The sequence below is a fragment of the Pteropus medius genome, unplaced genomic scaffold, assembly GCF_902729225.1.
Source record: "Pteropus medius unplaced genomic scaffold, Ma_sr-lr_union100, whole genome shotgun sequence".
NCBI lineage: Eukaryota > Metazoa > Chordata > Mammalia > Chiroptera > Pteropodidae > Pteropus > Pteropus medius.
The window spans coordinates 187,596-203,170 of NW_024341895.1; the positions used below are offsets into that span (position 1 = coordinate 187,596).

General features: G+C 50.0%; 1 pseudogene; it reads left to right on the forward strand.

Annotated features, from left to right (window-relative positions):
• The first annotated feature begins 4,449 nt into the window (after window positions 1–4,449).
• LOC120599413 (uncharacterized) lies at window positions 4,450–4,568 on the forward strand (annotated as a pseudogene).
• Window positions 4,569–15,575: the final 11,007 nt, after the last annotated feature.

Sequence of the window (15,575 nt, forward strand, 5' to 3'; positions counted from 1 at the left end):
GGCCCCAAGACACCCCAAGACAGGGCAGGACTAAGCTACACAGCAAGTGTGAGTCTGAGTGGACCCATCACCCCTGGTCTTCCTCCACCCACATCCCTCCACCTCCAGCCAGAGAGGACAGAGGGGGATGTGAGGGTTACTTTTAGGTGTCGGCTTGGCTAGGCTACCGTATACCATTATTCTTTTTTTCCCCCAAATTTGAAATATTTATTTAAAAATGAGCAAAAGTGGGCAATAGTCACTTCACAGAAAAAAATATCTGTGTTGCCAATAAACATATGAAATGATATAAAAATTCATTTAAACGTTAGAGTAATTCGAGTTAAAACTACAGTGAGCTCTCAGTAGGTATCTTTTTTTTTTTTTCAGCAGGCATCTTTCGAATGGCTAAAAGCACAAACTGGCAACACCAAGGTTTGACAAGGATGTGCAGCGATGAGAACTTCCATGCACTGCCAGTGGGCGTGTAAATTGGTCATACCCATTATTCAATCAAACACTAATCTAAGTGTTGCTGTGAAGGTATTTTGTAGACGTGGTTCACATTTTCAGTCAGTTACCTTTAAGTAAAGCAGATTACCCTGAATAAAGCAGATGAACCTCATCCAATCAGTTGAAGGACCTAAAAGCAAAAACTGAGGTTTTCCGAAGAAGGAACTCTGCCACAAGACTGCAGCATCGGCTTCTGCCCGACTTCCCAGCCAACCCTGCACACTTCAGACTTGCCAGTCTCCACAACTGCATGAGCCAATTGCTTAAAATAAATCTCTCATATATCCCTATGTCCTATTAGTTCTGTTTCCCTGGAGACACTGACTGATAGAGGGGACATCCACCTAAGCACTGCCCAACTTGGGGGAAGGAGATGAGCCAGCCCCAGCCAGACCCAAGGCTCTGGGGTGGTGGGGGAGGCAGAGAAGGGAAAGCTGGGGAATGGGGGTCTCCAGCCACAGGCAGGCAGAAGCTCAGGCACAAGTGTTCTCAGCTCCCTGTCTGTGCCCTGTGGGCCTTTAGGCCTTGCTGGTCAAGTTGTACTGCTCAATAGTCAGGAGACCCGGATGGTCCCTCACCCATGGAGGGAAGGAGGGGGTAGAATCAGGCCACAGTTTACATTCCCAGAACCTGACCACAGCCAAGGTGTGAACAAGCATAGGGCTTGGAAGTGGCAAACTTTTGGGGGGTGTCAAACAATCAAGTGGTAGCTTGTTTGGGAACTGGGTGACAAAGGGACTCAAGCGTGAGAGTACCAGGCATTAACCTGGTAGGGATTTCAGGTGTTGCATATCATTTAGCGGAAGTACAGCTGTTGACAAATGGATGTTGGGATCGCCATACATTGAGTGTTAACTGGTGAGGACTTAGGAAACCAAGCTCACTGGGTGTCAAGGTGACAATTGGACAGGGAGCTGGGGTAATAAATATGTACTGAGAACCAGGTGCTGGTCTGCGTTGCCCATTTTCAGGTGGGAGGTTGGAGACTGAGGGTGCGTTTGGCTGGTGGGGAGTTGGGTTTTGTTTTCTGATTGAGGCTGGGCTAATAGATGTTGGAGAAGAAATGTACTGCTCATTAAGGTGTCCATTTACCTGGATATGTATGTACACAGGCAAGCATGTACCTGTGTGTCTGCACACCCATGTGTCTACCTGCAGACATGGCATGCACACAGGGGCGAACCTGGTCAACCACTGCAGGCCTGGCCTGGCCCGGCCCCTATCCCTTCCCCTACCAGAGCCAGGGCCCCAGACCCCACTCGTGGCCTGGCACAAGTCCCACCTTCACCAGCTCACCTGGTTCAGGAGTGGATCATCCATCTGAGTTGAGGATGTCCATCCATCTCTGAGTCTAAGGTCATCAGATCAGCCAAGTCCCAGGTGGGGGGCCCTGCAGCTCCCATGAGCCCTACATTCTTTTGAGGACTCCGCAGGGACATTGCTGGGAGGAGGCCCTCTTCAGTTCCAAAGCAGATCCCTTCCCTCTGTCTCAGTACCTGCTAGGGTCAGGATCCATCTCCCATCTACCCAGCTGCATTCTGAGCCCCCACCTCTGAGATGCCTGCCTGACCTAACTGGACCAGCTTGGATGGATGGGCTGAGAGTGTGAGGGGGAAGCTCCATGGGAAGCGAGAGGGACAGTGAGGGACAGTATCCACCAGGCCCCCTGACCTCCACATACCTGAAGTGGCCGAGGCACCGACACTGGGAAGGCCTCCACCAGCGGGGGTCAGGAGAGTCAGTCCTGGGGTTCCTCTCCTCCTGGGCACAGCATCTCCCCCAGCACAGCATCCCCCAAGCACTGGGCAGACGGGGGAGCATCAGGCTCCAGCCCTCAGGATGCCATATGACCTACCTGGTTCTGGTTGATGAGAATTCCCATAGTGGGATGCAGGGCAGGCCCCATCCAATCTCCAGACATCCAGGTAACAGGTCAGGGGAAGAGGGGACAGTGTTCACAGGCAAACACTCAATTGTTCATGGTGGTCACTCGCCATCCACTGCTGGACAGCCGGCCACCCAGAATGGACCCCCAGCCACTCAAAGAGGGACACACTGGCTCCAAAAGGTGGGCTTGAAACCATTCTGTTGGGAAAAGGGAGAGAGTCATGTCCACGCTGTGTTAGTTCCGTGTGGCTGCCATGACAAATTACTACAAACATTTTAGCTTAAACAACAATTGTATTATTTTACAGTTCTGGAGGTCAGAAGTGCATATGGGACTCACCAGGCTAAAAAGGCATCTGCAGCCCACTTTCCTTTCTGCAGGTACCTGGGGAGGATGCGTTCTCTTGCTCACTCGGGGTATTGGCAGATTTCACTCCCTTGCAATTGTAGGACTGAGGTGTCCGGTTCCTTGCAGGCTGTCAGCTGAGGACCATTCTGAGCTCCTCAAGGTGCTCACGTTTTTCGGCTCACAACCCTTTCCCCTTCTTCAAAGCCTACAGCAAGAGATGGAAGAAGAGGGGGGGTAGATTTGAAGAGTGAGGGGACTTGACCTCACTCTTCAAATCTACCCCCCTCTTCTTCCATCTCATTTCTGACCCGGCTAGGAAGGATTCTCTGATTTTCAGGGCCACGTGATTAGAAGGGCCCACCCAGATAAGCCAGGATCACCTCCCATCTCAAAATCAGTAACCTTCATCACATCTGCAGAATCCCTTTTGTGATGACTATGTAAAAAAAAAAATATTAAATGTTCTGGGGATCAGGATGTGCATGACTTTGGGGGAGGCAGGCATTATTCTGGCTGCCACATGCACATGGAGACCACACAGGTGAACACAAAACAAATTACCTTGACATCGCAGCAGACTGACTTTGATAGCTTGAGACCCTTGACTTCTCTCTGCTGGAAAGTAGTCAAAATAAATGTTACTAAGAGGTCATGCTCAGAGTTACGGAAGAGCAGGCAACAGGAAGGAGCCATTGGGATGGCACATGAGTGAGCACTCTCAGAGCTGTAAACCCTCAGATGGGGCTTGAGCCCTGCCCATGGACATTCATTCACTGGACAAATATTTACTGTCAGCCATGTGCCAGGTGCTGTTCTAAGGCAAGTGGTGGGCAAGACAGATGTGAGCCCACCTTACGGTGGGCCCTTTCTTAAGCCAAGGAGCAGAGACATTCTCTAAATCACCACGGCAGAGGACTAGAGGGTGGCTGTGACCATCCCATCCATTCCTGGACAGCGTGATTCACTGAGAATAGTGCAGGGAAAGACTATATAGTTCCCAGGCTAGCCCACGGTAGTCTGTCTAACCCATGAGGCAGGTGAAAGGTGAAGAGGTAGGGAATGGGGAAAGAAATGATGGAGGGCAGATAGGTGAGGAAGAGAACCCCACAACAAAGAAATGCAAATGTCCATATAGAGGAAGTCACTTTCCACAACTGGAGGTTAGTGTCTGATTATAAGTTCTCTTCTTTTGAGAAGCAAAACACCTCTTAGGGTCGAAACCCTTTAAGTTTTAAACTGACAACTCAATGCCCAGCCGCTCACCAACAAACATGTGTGGGAGACTGAGAGGGAAAAAAAATAGCCACAATATTTGGCAGCTCCCCATCAACACATGGACTCTATTTCTCTTCCTCCTGGTTTGACCATGTGACGTGTTTTGGCTAATGAATCATTAGCAAATATGGCACAGGTGGGAGCTGGAGAAGGGTTTGTACATTGGGGCTTGCCCTCTACGCTTTTTCTGGCAACTCCGTAACCACCATGGAAATGAGCTCAAGCTAGCCTGCTGGAGAGGCCACACAAAGGAGATCAAGGCACCTCAGCTGACATCCTGCGACTACCCAACACACGAGTGAAACTCTCCGAGATCATCCAGTGCCAGCCAACTCACCAGCTAACTGCGGTCTTTTGAGTGACCCCAAGCAAGATCCGCAGAACTCCCCAGCTGAACTCAGCCCAATGGCCAACCCACAAAATCAAGTATTAATAAATGACCACTGGTCTACGGCCATGCCACCCTGAACATGCCCAATGTCGTCTGATCTCGGAAGCTAAGCAGGGTCAGGCCTGGTTAGAACTTGGATAGGAGACCATCCAGGAAGACCAGGTGCTGTAGACGTTTTTAAAAAGTTATAAAAATAAAAATAAATAAATGACCATTGTTTTAAGCCACTAATATTTTAGTGTAATTTGTTACCCAGCAAAGGTTAACTGATACAGTATTCAAACATGCTCTCTTTGGAAGAAGAAATGCACGCTTTTAAAAAAGCAGCCACTAATCCCTGACAATAACCACACAAAGACATTGGCGTGGCCAGCATATGTGTTTCAGTGCCACAAATTCTGCTTTATTCACCACAGAGCCACTAGATGGCAGGATTTCTTCGTTTCAAACTTCCACCTAAGTTAGACGTGCAAGCTAAGGAGTCAACTATTATCTCAATTTTGCAGATGAGAAAACTGAGGCAGAGAAAGATTACATCTCTCGCTGGTAAGAAATGGAGATAGGGTTTGCATCCAGTTCTGACTCTACAGTTAATTGCTACATGGGGCCGACACCCAGCTCTGTCACGGATTATCCGTGTAATCCTGAGCAAGGTGCTATGTTCTTGTGATTGTTCCCTCTTGTGTAAAATGAGAGAAGCGAACTAAGATCAGAAATTTTAAACCTGGGTTAAGCAACCACAAAAAAAATCTTTGGGGTAAATATATCTAGGATGAGAGGGGCAGGCAGTGGGTCGGAGGTGGTCTTTAGGCTGGGTTAGAATTCCCAATGAGTTTGTGATCCAGGAAATATTAAGAAATACCAGACAATATGCTCTGAAGGCCCATTCCAAGGGTCAAGTTTCTAGTCAAGTGGACACCAAATGCTACAATTATAATTGTGCAGAAACCAAGCGCACCTTACAGAAAACAGTCTTGGGTACTATTCAGTCCATATCACGGCAGCGCTGAACTGGTCTTGATTCCAGGCTTGAGTGGAATGCATCTTCCTAACACACCCTGCACTCTTGTCTTGGAACTAGACAAATTCTGGGCTTGTCTCCATGTCCTGACCTGCCCAGGGAGGTTCCTCTCACCCCTGCCTATTGCACGGTTCCATTGCTGCAGCTTTGACCTCCGAGCCCTGAATACCCACACCCTGAGAAAGCAGTTAGTGATTACTACAGGAACTGCCAAAAGAATCGACAGCAGGTTCTGTCTGAAGCAGCCCTGGACTAATTTTCCAGGAGTCTGGCTCATTGCAGCTGTTTCTGGTCTCTTGCTATCTCCCCAGAATAGGTTGCTGTCTTTTTGCTCTGCTGGCCTCGCTCTCAGTTCCATGTCAGCTCCCATCTCTTGGCCTTGACATTTTGCAGCGAACTCTGCTCCTCCTACCTGCCTCCTCGCCTGCAAGCCGCTGGACATCAAAAGCACTGACAGCTGCTCACAGCCGTTGGCCTTGGGCGTCTTGAGTGAGAGTCCTCTTCGAACGACAGCCCAGTTAACTCTAAGCCAGTCATAAACTCTTCCGGGTTCTGCAAGAACTTTTGTTTGGGCGGTAGAATTTTTGTCAAGCAATGTCTTATGGAAGCTCAAACCATGTTAAAACCATCAGAATGGCAGGATATTAGGGAAAGCACCCAGATCTTGTGGGGGACCTGTGGGCGACCGGGTACGTGTGCCAAGATCGCACACAGGAACAGAGCTGGTTCCCCAAAGGGTCGGCTCCAGGAAAGTGGATGAGAATGAGAGTTCAGTGGGCAGGAACTCAGGCCAAGAAATGCAGAGCCTGGGATTTGCAGGCATCTTGAGGAGGGTGCTGGGCTTCCCACAGGTCATGAGAAAGAAGCAGGCACCAAAACTCGGAGGCCTGAGTGACCCCAGCTGACGTCTGGATAACATCTGTTACGGGAAAGGGCACTCCCAGCCAGAAAGCAGTAACCCCAGCAGAGCTTTCAAACACCCGGCAGGGGGCTTTAAATAGCTTTGGAGAGATTCTTTCACAACAGCAAACTCACTAACTTGGGGTGTGTCTGAGCCACCCAACTCAGCTGTGGCTCAGACACACCCCAAGACACACGTAGCCATCACACTTAATAATAACCTAGTATTTAATGCATGTTTAGTATGCACCAGTCACCGTACTATCACTTCACACATAGTCATTCATCTAATTCTTATAACGACTCCTTGGGGGTAAATGCCATCACCATCCACACAGCAGCCAGAGGGAGCTGCTTCAACACCCTCCCAGGGTAAGAGCCCAAGCCCCCTACCCCCAAGGCCCACAAGACCCTGCTCACCTGCCCCCATCTCCCTGCCCTCACCTCCTCCGTCTCTCCCCCTCACTAACTCTGCTAAAGCCACAAGAGCCTCCTTACTGTTCCATGAACATGCCAAGTAAATTCCTGCCCCAGGACCTTTGCACATGCTCTTCCCTCTGCCAGAGAGGCTCTTCTCCCCAAAGCACCGCACAGCTTACTGCTCACCTCCTTCCATTCCTTACCCTAATGTCATCTTCTCTGCGAGGCCTCTCAATCTACAACTGCAATTCTCTCCCCACATGCACACACACAGCACTTGCCACCATCCGACATACCATATACTTTCTTCTTCATCTCTACTGTCAGCCTGGCCCACCAGAGCAGGGATTTGTGTCTTGTTTACTACTATGACCTGCAGTACCCGGGACAGTGCCAAGCACAGCGTAAATACCCAGTAAATATTTGCAGAATGAATGAATCCACAATGAAAGAAAATACTGAGGCAAGGAGAAGTTGGCCCACAGCCCTTAAGTGGCAGAAGCTGGATTCAAACCCAAGCAGTCCCGCTCCACAGGCTTCCTACCCACTGGGCTCCTTTTCCCTAACATATCCCTTTGCACACTCAGAAATGCACTCAACAGCTAACATACATACACCCTCAGAAATGCACACAACAGCTAACACACATACAGAATTGCACGAAACCTTTTGCCAGGAGCATCTATGAGGACTTACTCACAGGCACACCCCCTCATTCAGCCCCTAAGCTCTGGAGTTCCCAGCCCTCACCTCCTTGAGCCCCCACCCTGGGCAGAAACTAAGCCTTGATCTATATCCTGTGGTAAATTACAGGCAGCCAGCCTCCCAGAGCAGTCTGGCTGTTGTGGTACCAGGGCATCTGCTTGTAGGCCACTACGGCTATGGGCCACCCACCTGGGGTCCTGGCTGATGATGGCCAGGTCCAGCACTTCACCCCAGGGAGGGAAGGTCTAGGGAGATGCCAGTGTGGCCAAGTGAGCAGCCACAGAAACCCTCTTGCATCTCCTGATCCCTGTCAGTCTGCCTCATCCCCATAGCAACCCCCACCCTGGTGCACCTAGGCTACCTGGTGCAGGCCACTGAGGACAATCTACGTGTTCTCTGTGACCTTTCCCCATGCACCCAGGCCTGCACCCCACCAGCGCTTCTCCAGCTTCTAGGTCTGATGCAGGTAGCTGCCTACCTGGCATACCGCAGGTAAATAAGAACACGGGTCCCCTCATCGCCCTCCCCACTCTTTGCCTCCCTTCCAGGGCGAGTGCACAGAGTCAGCACGAAAGCATCGCAAAGGCTGTAGAAGACGAGCCCCCTACCTTGAGGACCACGCCCCCTAGCCCTCCTCCTGGGCCCGCCCCGAACCAGGGCCCCGCCCTTCAGGGAAGGCGCGCCACGCCCATCTGTCCCTATGGTCCTTCCCACCCCAGCCCAGTACCCCCACCTCCTCCTCTCCTGCCCCGCCTCCTCATCAGCTTCCAAGTGCGAAGCAGACGGTCGCGCACTACAGCATGGCTACAGCTGGCAAAGACACCCAGGTACCCCCAGCCATCACGGTTCCTTCAGGCCCTATGGGTCTCCTCTGCCCTTCTGCCGCTCCCCGACTCTTCCAGGCCCCACCCCAGCCACCGCCCCGAGTTCTCCCCAGCAGCTTCCACCCAAGGCACACGCATCGCACCCACCGATTGCACAGCGTGCAGGCACCCAGGTGAGAGCAGAGGTCGGCGGGTGCAGCTGTGCTGGCACTCGATAGGCAAGGGGTGGAAGCGCATGTCATGCCCACGCGAGGGCATCTCCCGCCCCAGCGCAGAGCCTGGTGCAGCGGGAATGGCGCGCGGGTCTGGCCCGCCCGTTCAGGTGCTTCGGAGCCGCACGCACGATGTGCTGGTGAGGAAGAAGGGCAGATGCGAATCTCCCCGAACCTCACAGGACCCTGCGGGACCAGAGAAATAGGAAAGCCAAAGTAGATTCAGAGAGGATCCCCGGCCCGCTGGGCTCAGATAGGGGACCCCCAAATCGACCTCTGGGCTTTCAGAGGCCTTGCACGGAGCGCCCAGACATCCGTGCTGGTCCCATGCCCCAGCACCTGTAACCATTCATCCCTTGCACTGACTCATGTTGAATTCTTATTGTGTTTTAGACCCAGTGTTGAGAATATGGGATGAAGGCAATCACAGGCGCTGCCATCTTGAAGCTAAGACTCAAAAAGGAGTGTGAAGAACAAGGAAGAGCCCAAAATAATGACAGATGGGGGCGAGTGCTACAAGGAAACAAGCAGGGAATAGTGAGAGGAAAGACAGGCCTGCGATGGTCACCTTCTCTGAGCAGGTGGCGTTTGAGCCCGGATCTGAAGGTGGTGGAGCTGGCCATTCAGAGAACCAGAGGAGACTACATGGGGCAAGGGGCACTGCACGTGCAAAGGCCCTGTGGCCAGAACAAGCTTTGCCCATCAGAGGGCCTTGCTCCACAGCCTTCCCGTCTCCTCTCCACTGACTCCTTCCTTTCAGCCTTAGAAATTCTCTGCCATCCTGAAATGCCTTTCCTTGCCCCACCAGGGATGAGTTTCTAGAAAACGTAAGCCAACCTGAATGCCCCTCAACAGGGGATTGGAATGAGATGTGAGACTGAGGGTTGGAATGGAAACAGGTCCACATCTATTTGTAGAAGAAAAACAGGATGATCCTATTTGAGGGGGAGGTGCTTAAAGGTAGTTAGATACCTAAACGGTTATCTAGCAAGGCAGATAACTTAAAATTGTCTACCCTCCACTGTCTGGGGGTGATGATGATGTTCTATATCTTGATCTAGGTTGAGTTACACAGATGTCTGCATCTCAGGGAATGTATACATAAGACATTCCATTTCTTGTATGTAAATTTCACACCCCCTCCCAATTACAAAGAAACATAAAATATTGAACTCTAGGTAGTGATGTGCATGCTGAAGAGTTTGGGGGTGACGGGTTCTGATGACAGCATGCAAAAAACAATATGATTGAATGAGGGAGGGAGGAAGGGAGGAATCAAAGGGTAAAAGGTGACACATCCATACCACGGAATACTCCTCAGAAATACAAGGAATGAAATACTGATGGAGAGAGAGAGAGATAGATAGGTGATAAAGTAAGTATAGCAACATGATAATTGTGGAATCTAAGGGTGCGCAGGCCAGTGGACAATGCTCTCCACTTTTCTGTATGTTTGGAAGGTTTTATAATGTTGAGAAACCTTGTCTCCCCACAGCAGCTACCAGTCGTTTTTCTATTAAAGTGGCCCAGCAAGGCCATCCTGGCAAAGACCTGCACTGGGGAAGGGTCCTCGAAGGACTTTCTTGTTTTGCAAGTGGAAAGGGAGTATGAGGAAGCATTCGTAGGTTGAGATGGGCTGCTGGTCCCCTGGGCGATGAGCGACATGCAGAGATGGATCTGGGGCCGAGGGGAAGCCATGGGAGTGGGAATTAGGGGAGGTCTGGGTCAGGGTGGCTAAACAAGGAGCCAGACTCTTCATTCTAACCAGACCTGCCAATTAAAAACAGCAAAAGACCTGAACTGACATTTTTCCAAAGGCGATATACAGAACACCGACATAAAAAGATGCTCAGCATCACTAGTCATTAGGGAAATGCAAATCAAAACCACAATCAGACATTACTTCACACCCACTAGGATGGCTAGAATCAAAAAGTCAGATAATAACAACTGTTGGTGAGGATGTGGAGAAACAGGAACCTTCATACACTGCTGGTAGGAATGTAAAATGGTGCAGCCACCATGGAAAACAGTTTGGCAGTGCCTCAAAGTGTTAAACATAGAGTTTCCATGTGACTCAGAAATTCCACTCCTAGGTATATACCAAAAAGAACTGAAAACAGGCATTAAAACAAATGCCTGTTCAGGAATGTTCATAGCAGCACAATTCACAACAGCCAAAGGTAGAGACAGCCCAATGCCCATTGATGAATGGATGGATGGATGGATGGATGGATGGATGGATGGATGGATGGATGAACAAAATGTGCTGATTCATACAATAGAATATTATTCAACCATAAAAAGAAATTTTAAAAAACTGATTCACAGTACAATACATGGATGGACATCAAAAACAGACTAAGTGAAAGAAGCCAGTTACAAAAGACCACACATTATATGATTCCATTTATGTGAAATGCTCAGAATAAGCAGAGCTGAGCAGGCAGAGAGTGGAGGAACAGGGACCGATTACTAATGGGGACAGGGTTTCTTTTCAGGAAGATGAAATGTTCTAAAATTAGATAGTGGTGATGTTTGTGCAACTCTGTGAATTGTACACTTCAAATGGATAAACTGCATGGTATGTGAGCAATACCCCCAAAGCTGTCAAAGCTGAGAGAGAGAGAGAGAGAGAGAGAATGAATGTGTGTGTGTGTGTGTGTGTGTGTGTGTGTGTGTGTGTGTGTGTGTGTGAGTGGGGACTCCTAGGTATTCGTTCAAGAGAAATAAAAACTTACCTTCATACAAAAACTTGCGCATAAATGTTTATAGCAGCTTTACCCACAATTGCCAAAATTGGTAAGAACTCAAATGTCCCTCAACAGATGAAAGGGTGAAAGGTGACACATCTATGCCACAGAATATTCCTCAGCAATAACAAGCGATGAAACATCGATGCGCCAACAACATCACGGGGGGGTCTCCAGTGCATTCTGCTGAGTGAAAGAAGCCACACTCGAAAGGCTGCATATCGTATGGTTCCATTTACACGATATTCTGGAAGAGGCAATATAGTGACAGATGGATCAGTGGTTGCCAGAGGCTGGGGATGGGGGACTGAGGTAGAGGTTGTACGGCTATATGCATTTGTCAGATATCAAAGAATTGCACACTAAAATAGATGAATTTTACTCTATGTAAATTATACCTTAATTTTTTAAATAAAAGGAAAAAGAAACCAGGAGGAAAAGACATGCTATTCGGTATAAATCATAGCTGAATAAGAAAGAAATGACTGTCTATACTCTCCAACCCACTTCTTAGCCTCCCATCCGGCCTCAAAATCTGTTTCCCCTGAGACCCTGCTCCCTTGCCTGGCTGAATTCCAGACAGATAGATGTCTAGGACCTCTCTCACCCCATTCGTTCTTTTTGTCTTCCTTGTCACTGAGTCCCATGAGCAGTGGACACCGGTGAGCCCTCTCTCCTGCTTGAGACTCACAGCTCCCTCAAATCCTTACGCCACATCCTCAGTTTACCTCCCCCATCTCTGATGGCTCTTGCTCTGTCTCCTCCCCTAACTCCTCACCCCTGCACCTGGGCCATCCTGTCTGTGGCTTCACAGGCTGCCAATATGTCAATTATACCCATCTCCTCCACCGCCCACCCGAGTCTCTTTCTAGAGGTCGATTTGTGCTGACATCACTTCCTCAGAGCTCTACAAGCCATTGCTATTAACACGACCTGAGATCCAGCTCTGACTCACACTGTACCTGTGGGTGGCTGAACTCCCAATCTGTTTTCCACATGATTTGTGCCCTGGGGTCTCAAGGTACTGCTTGGCAAGACTCTCTTGAACTTCCCTTGCTCAAGAACCTACCATGAGATTAAAGACCAAAATTAAAGACCTAAAAAAATAAAACTCTTAGAAGAAAAGATTGGGGAAAATCTTCATGGTATTGAAATTGTTAATGATTCCATGTATATGACATCAAAAGCACAAGCAACAAATGACAAAACAGATAAGTCAGACTTCATCAAAATTAACTTTTGTACATCAAAAGACACTTATTAAGAAAGTAAAAAGATAAGCTACAGAATAGGAGAAAATATTTGCAAATCACATATCTGACAAAGGGTCGATATCCAGAACATTTAATGAACTTCTATATCCCAACAATAACAACAACAAAAAGTTCAAAACTGGACAAAGAACTTGAACAGAAATTTCTCAAAAAAAGATATACAAATGGCCAATAAGCACATGAAAACATGCTCAACGTCACTAGTCATTAAGGAAATGCAAATCAAAACCAAAATGAGATACCACCGCTTCACATCCGCTGGGATGGCTATAAAAAAACAGAAAATAACAAGTATTGGTGAGAATATGGAGGAATTGGAACCTTTGTGCACTGTTTGTTGAAGTGTAAAACAAAGCAGTCACTGCGGAAAACAGTTTGGCATTTCTTCAAAAAAATTAAACTGCAAGTTATCACGTGACCCAGCAATTCCACTCCTGGGTATATATTCAAAGAAGTTGAAAGTGGGGACTCGAACAGATATTTGCCTACCCATGTTCACAGCAGCATGATTCACAATAGCTAAAATGTGCAAGCAACCCCGGGGTCCATTGACAGATGAATGATTAGACACAATGTGGTCCAACCATACAATGGAATATTATTCAGCCTTGTATTCAAACTTTTAAAAAAACGAAATTCTGACACATGCTACAACATGGATAAAGCTTAAAAACATGTAAAACGTAAGAAGCCAGACACAGAAGGACCAATAATACTGCAGGATTCCACTCACATGAGGTCCCTAGAGGAGTCAGATTCAGAGCCAGGGGCTGAGGGAGTCGGGTGGGGAGTTAGTGTTGAATGGAGACCGAGTGTCAGTTTGGGAAGACGAGAAGGTTCTGGAAATGGATGGTTGCACAATATTGCGAATGTGTTCAACGCCGCCGAACTTTATACATAAAAATGGTTTATTTTGTTATGTAATTTTGGCACAGTTAGAAAAGAGCAAGAACCTGCCATGGCTCCCTCTTAACTGACTCCGAGCTCCTCCGCCCTCTGCTCTGGCCAGCCCGGGCTCCCGCCTCCTTCCCCACCCCTCCACACTTTCATCCACGTGGGGCCCTCCACAGAGTGCACTGTCTCCACTCCTCTCTGTCCTCCCAAACCCGCCACTCTTGCCTTGGGGACTGGTAAAGCTGCTCCCCTGCAGAGAATCAGGGCCAGGCATCGAGCTGGGGGCTTGTCGGGGGACAAGAGAAGAGGTGGGAGTAGCTGAGCTGGTTTTGGGGCAGGAAGCTGAGGCAGGACACCGTCCAGTCCTCAGTGTAGTTCAAGGAGCTCCGCCCCATGGTGGCCACAGGTGCAGTTCCAGCAGCAGAGGTGGGAGAGGCAGAGAGAGTGGCAGGGGGCTGACCCTCGGAGCCCTGTCAAAGGCCCAAGGTCAAGGCGGCCCAGAGCCATGCATTTCCTTGGAGTTCTCAGCTTTGTTCCCTGTTTCTCTGGCAATAACAACGACAACAGAAATCATAACAACCGCGCTGCTGGGCAGGCCGGCCCAGGGGCAGCCAGCCCTGCATCCGCCTCCACTTCCCTGGGCCTTTCTCGACTGTGCCCATCGGGGACACACAGGGGCAAGGGCTGGAGCGACCAAGTCCCTGAGGCCCCCACGGTCAGAGATGCTGGGTGGGGGAGGGGAAGAGGGTGAAGAACAGAAGGAGACTGAGGACAAAGCAGGGGGCAGGGGGTGAGGCTGACACGCTGGAGCTGCCACAAAAGGGGGCTGGGCAAAGCCCTGGCAGCTGGACAGGAGGAAGCCAGGCCAGCACTGCATGTTTACTTTTGGAAGAGCAGGGCCGATCTGCGGACTCCCACTGTGACCCTGGACTTGGCCCTGGGGATCAGATGTTTCTCTCCTGAGCTAATCTCTGGGCTTCATCCCAGGGGACTCCACAGCCTTCCCAGAAGACATACCCCCTGCCCGCTTCAAGAACCCTCAGAGATCAAGGGACACTATGGGTTCAGGAATCCTGCCTCCCATCCCCCTTGGCCTCTTCATCCCACAAGCCCAGTCCGCACTCCTGCCTGGGCTGACCCCGTCCAGCCTCTTCCTGAGCTCCTAATTTGGCTTCCCAGAGTTTGCAACCCCACTGGGCCACCCCAGAGAGCCGTGGGACTGGTTGCCAGCCTTGTTGTCAGTGCCCAGGTCCTGGGAAGAGTAGGAGGAGGGAGGAAAGCATTGAAACTGGGCCAGAAGTCTGTGCCTGGAATTCTACCACTCAGGTTTCCCCTTCGGGTAAAAGCAGTGTTTCATTTATCTGTTCCAGAAACACCTTGTGCCCCACGAATGCTTCCGAGGGGAAAATGTTAAGGGGGCAGATAAGTTCTGGGAAGCTGCACAAAGCACGTGAGCATATAAAAGGATCTGAGAAGACCTGCATGGAACGATGCCGTTCATCTTCACTTAACCCCCACCTGGCCGCGATTCCGAGGACCGCACGCACTCTGAGCACCCGAGGCCCCAGTTTCATGCCCACTGTCAGAGCCCAGAGGGCGACTGGGCAGTCAAGGTGCAGAGGGAGTAAGTCAATTCACCCAGACCTGGAGGAAGGGGACGAGGGGGACACAAGCCAGGCCTGGAGGCCCTGCATGCCACTCTCAGTCGGAGACCAGAAGGTCCCCAAGGCCCTGGAAGGGGACTTGGCCTCCACAGCCACCACCATGATCCTCGCTCCAGTACCCGGCTCTCCGAACAAACCACAGTTCTCTGGCCAGGCCTCAAATGCCCCCAGAGCCATGTGTCCTGCTCCTAAGCCCTGGCCATGGCAGGGGCCCTGTGTCCATCGACAGAGCTATCGTGGAGGCGTCACAGGCGTTGTCGGCCCACAAAATGCCATGCGGTGGCTTTATAAAGACAATGACAGGAGTTAGCCTTTCATACATGTTCCTGACACCGGGAGGGCAGACAGGTGTGGATTCGAATCGTGGACTACCACCTGGCGGGGGTGTGACCCTGGGGCACACGGTGAATGGGACCTTATTTGAAAATAGGGTCTTCGCAGATGTCACCAGTTAAGACGAGGTCCTAGTGGGTTAGAGTGGGCCCTAATCTAACAGAACCATGTTCCGTAAGAA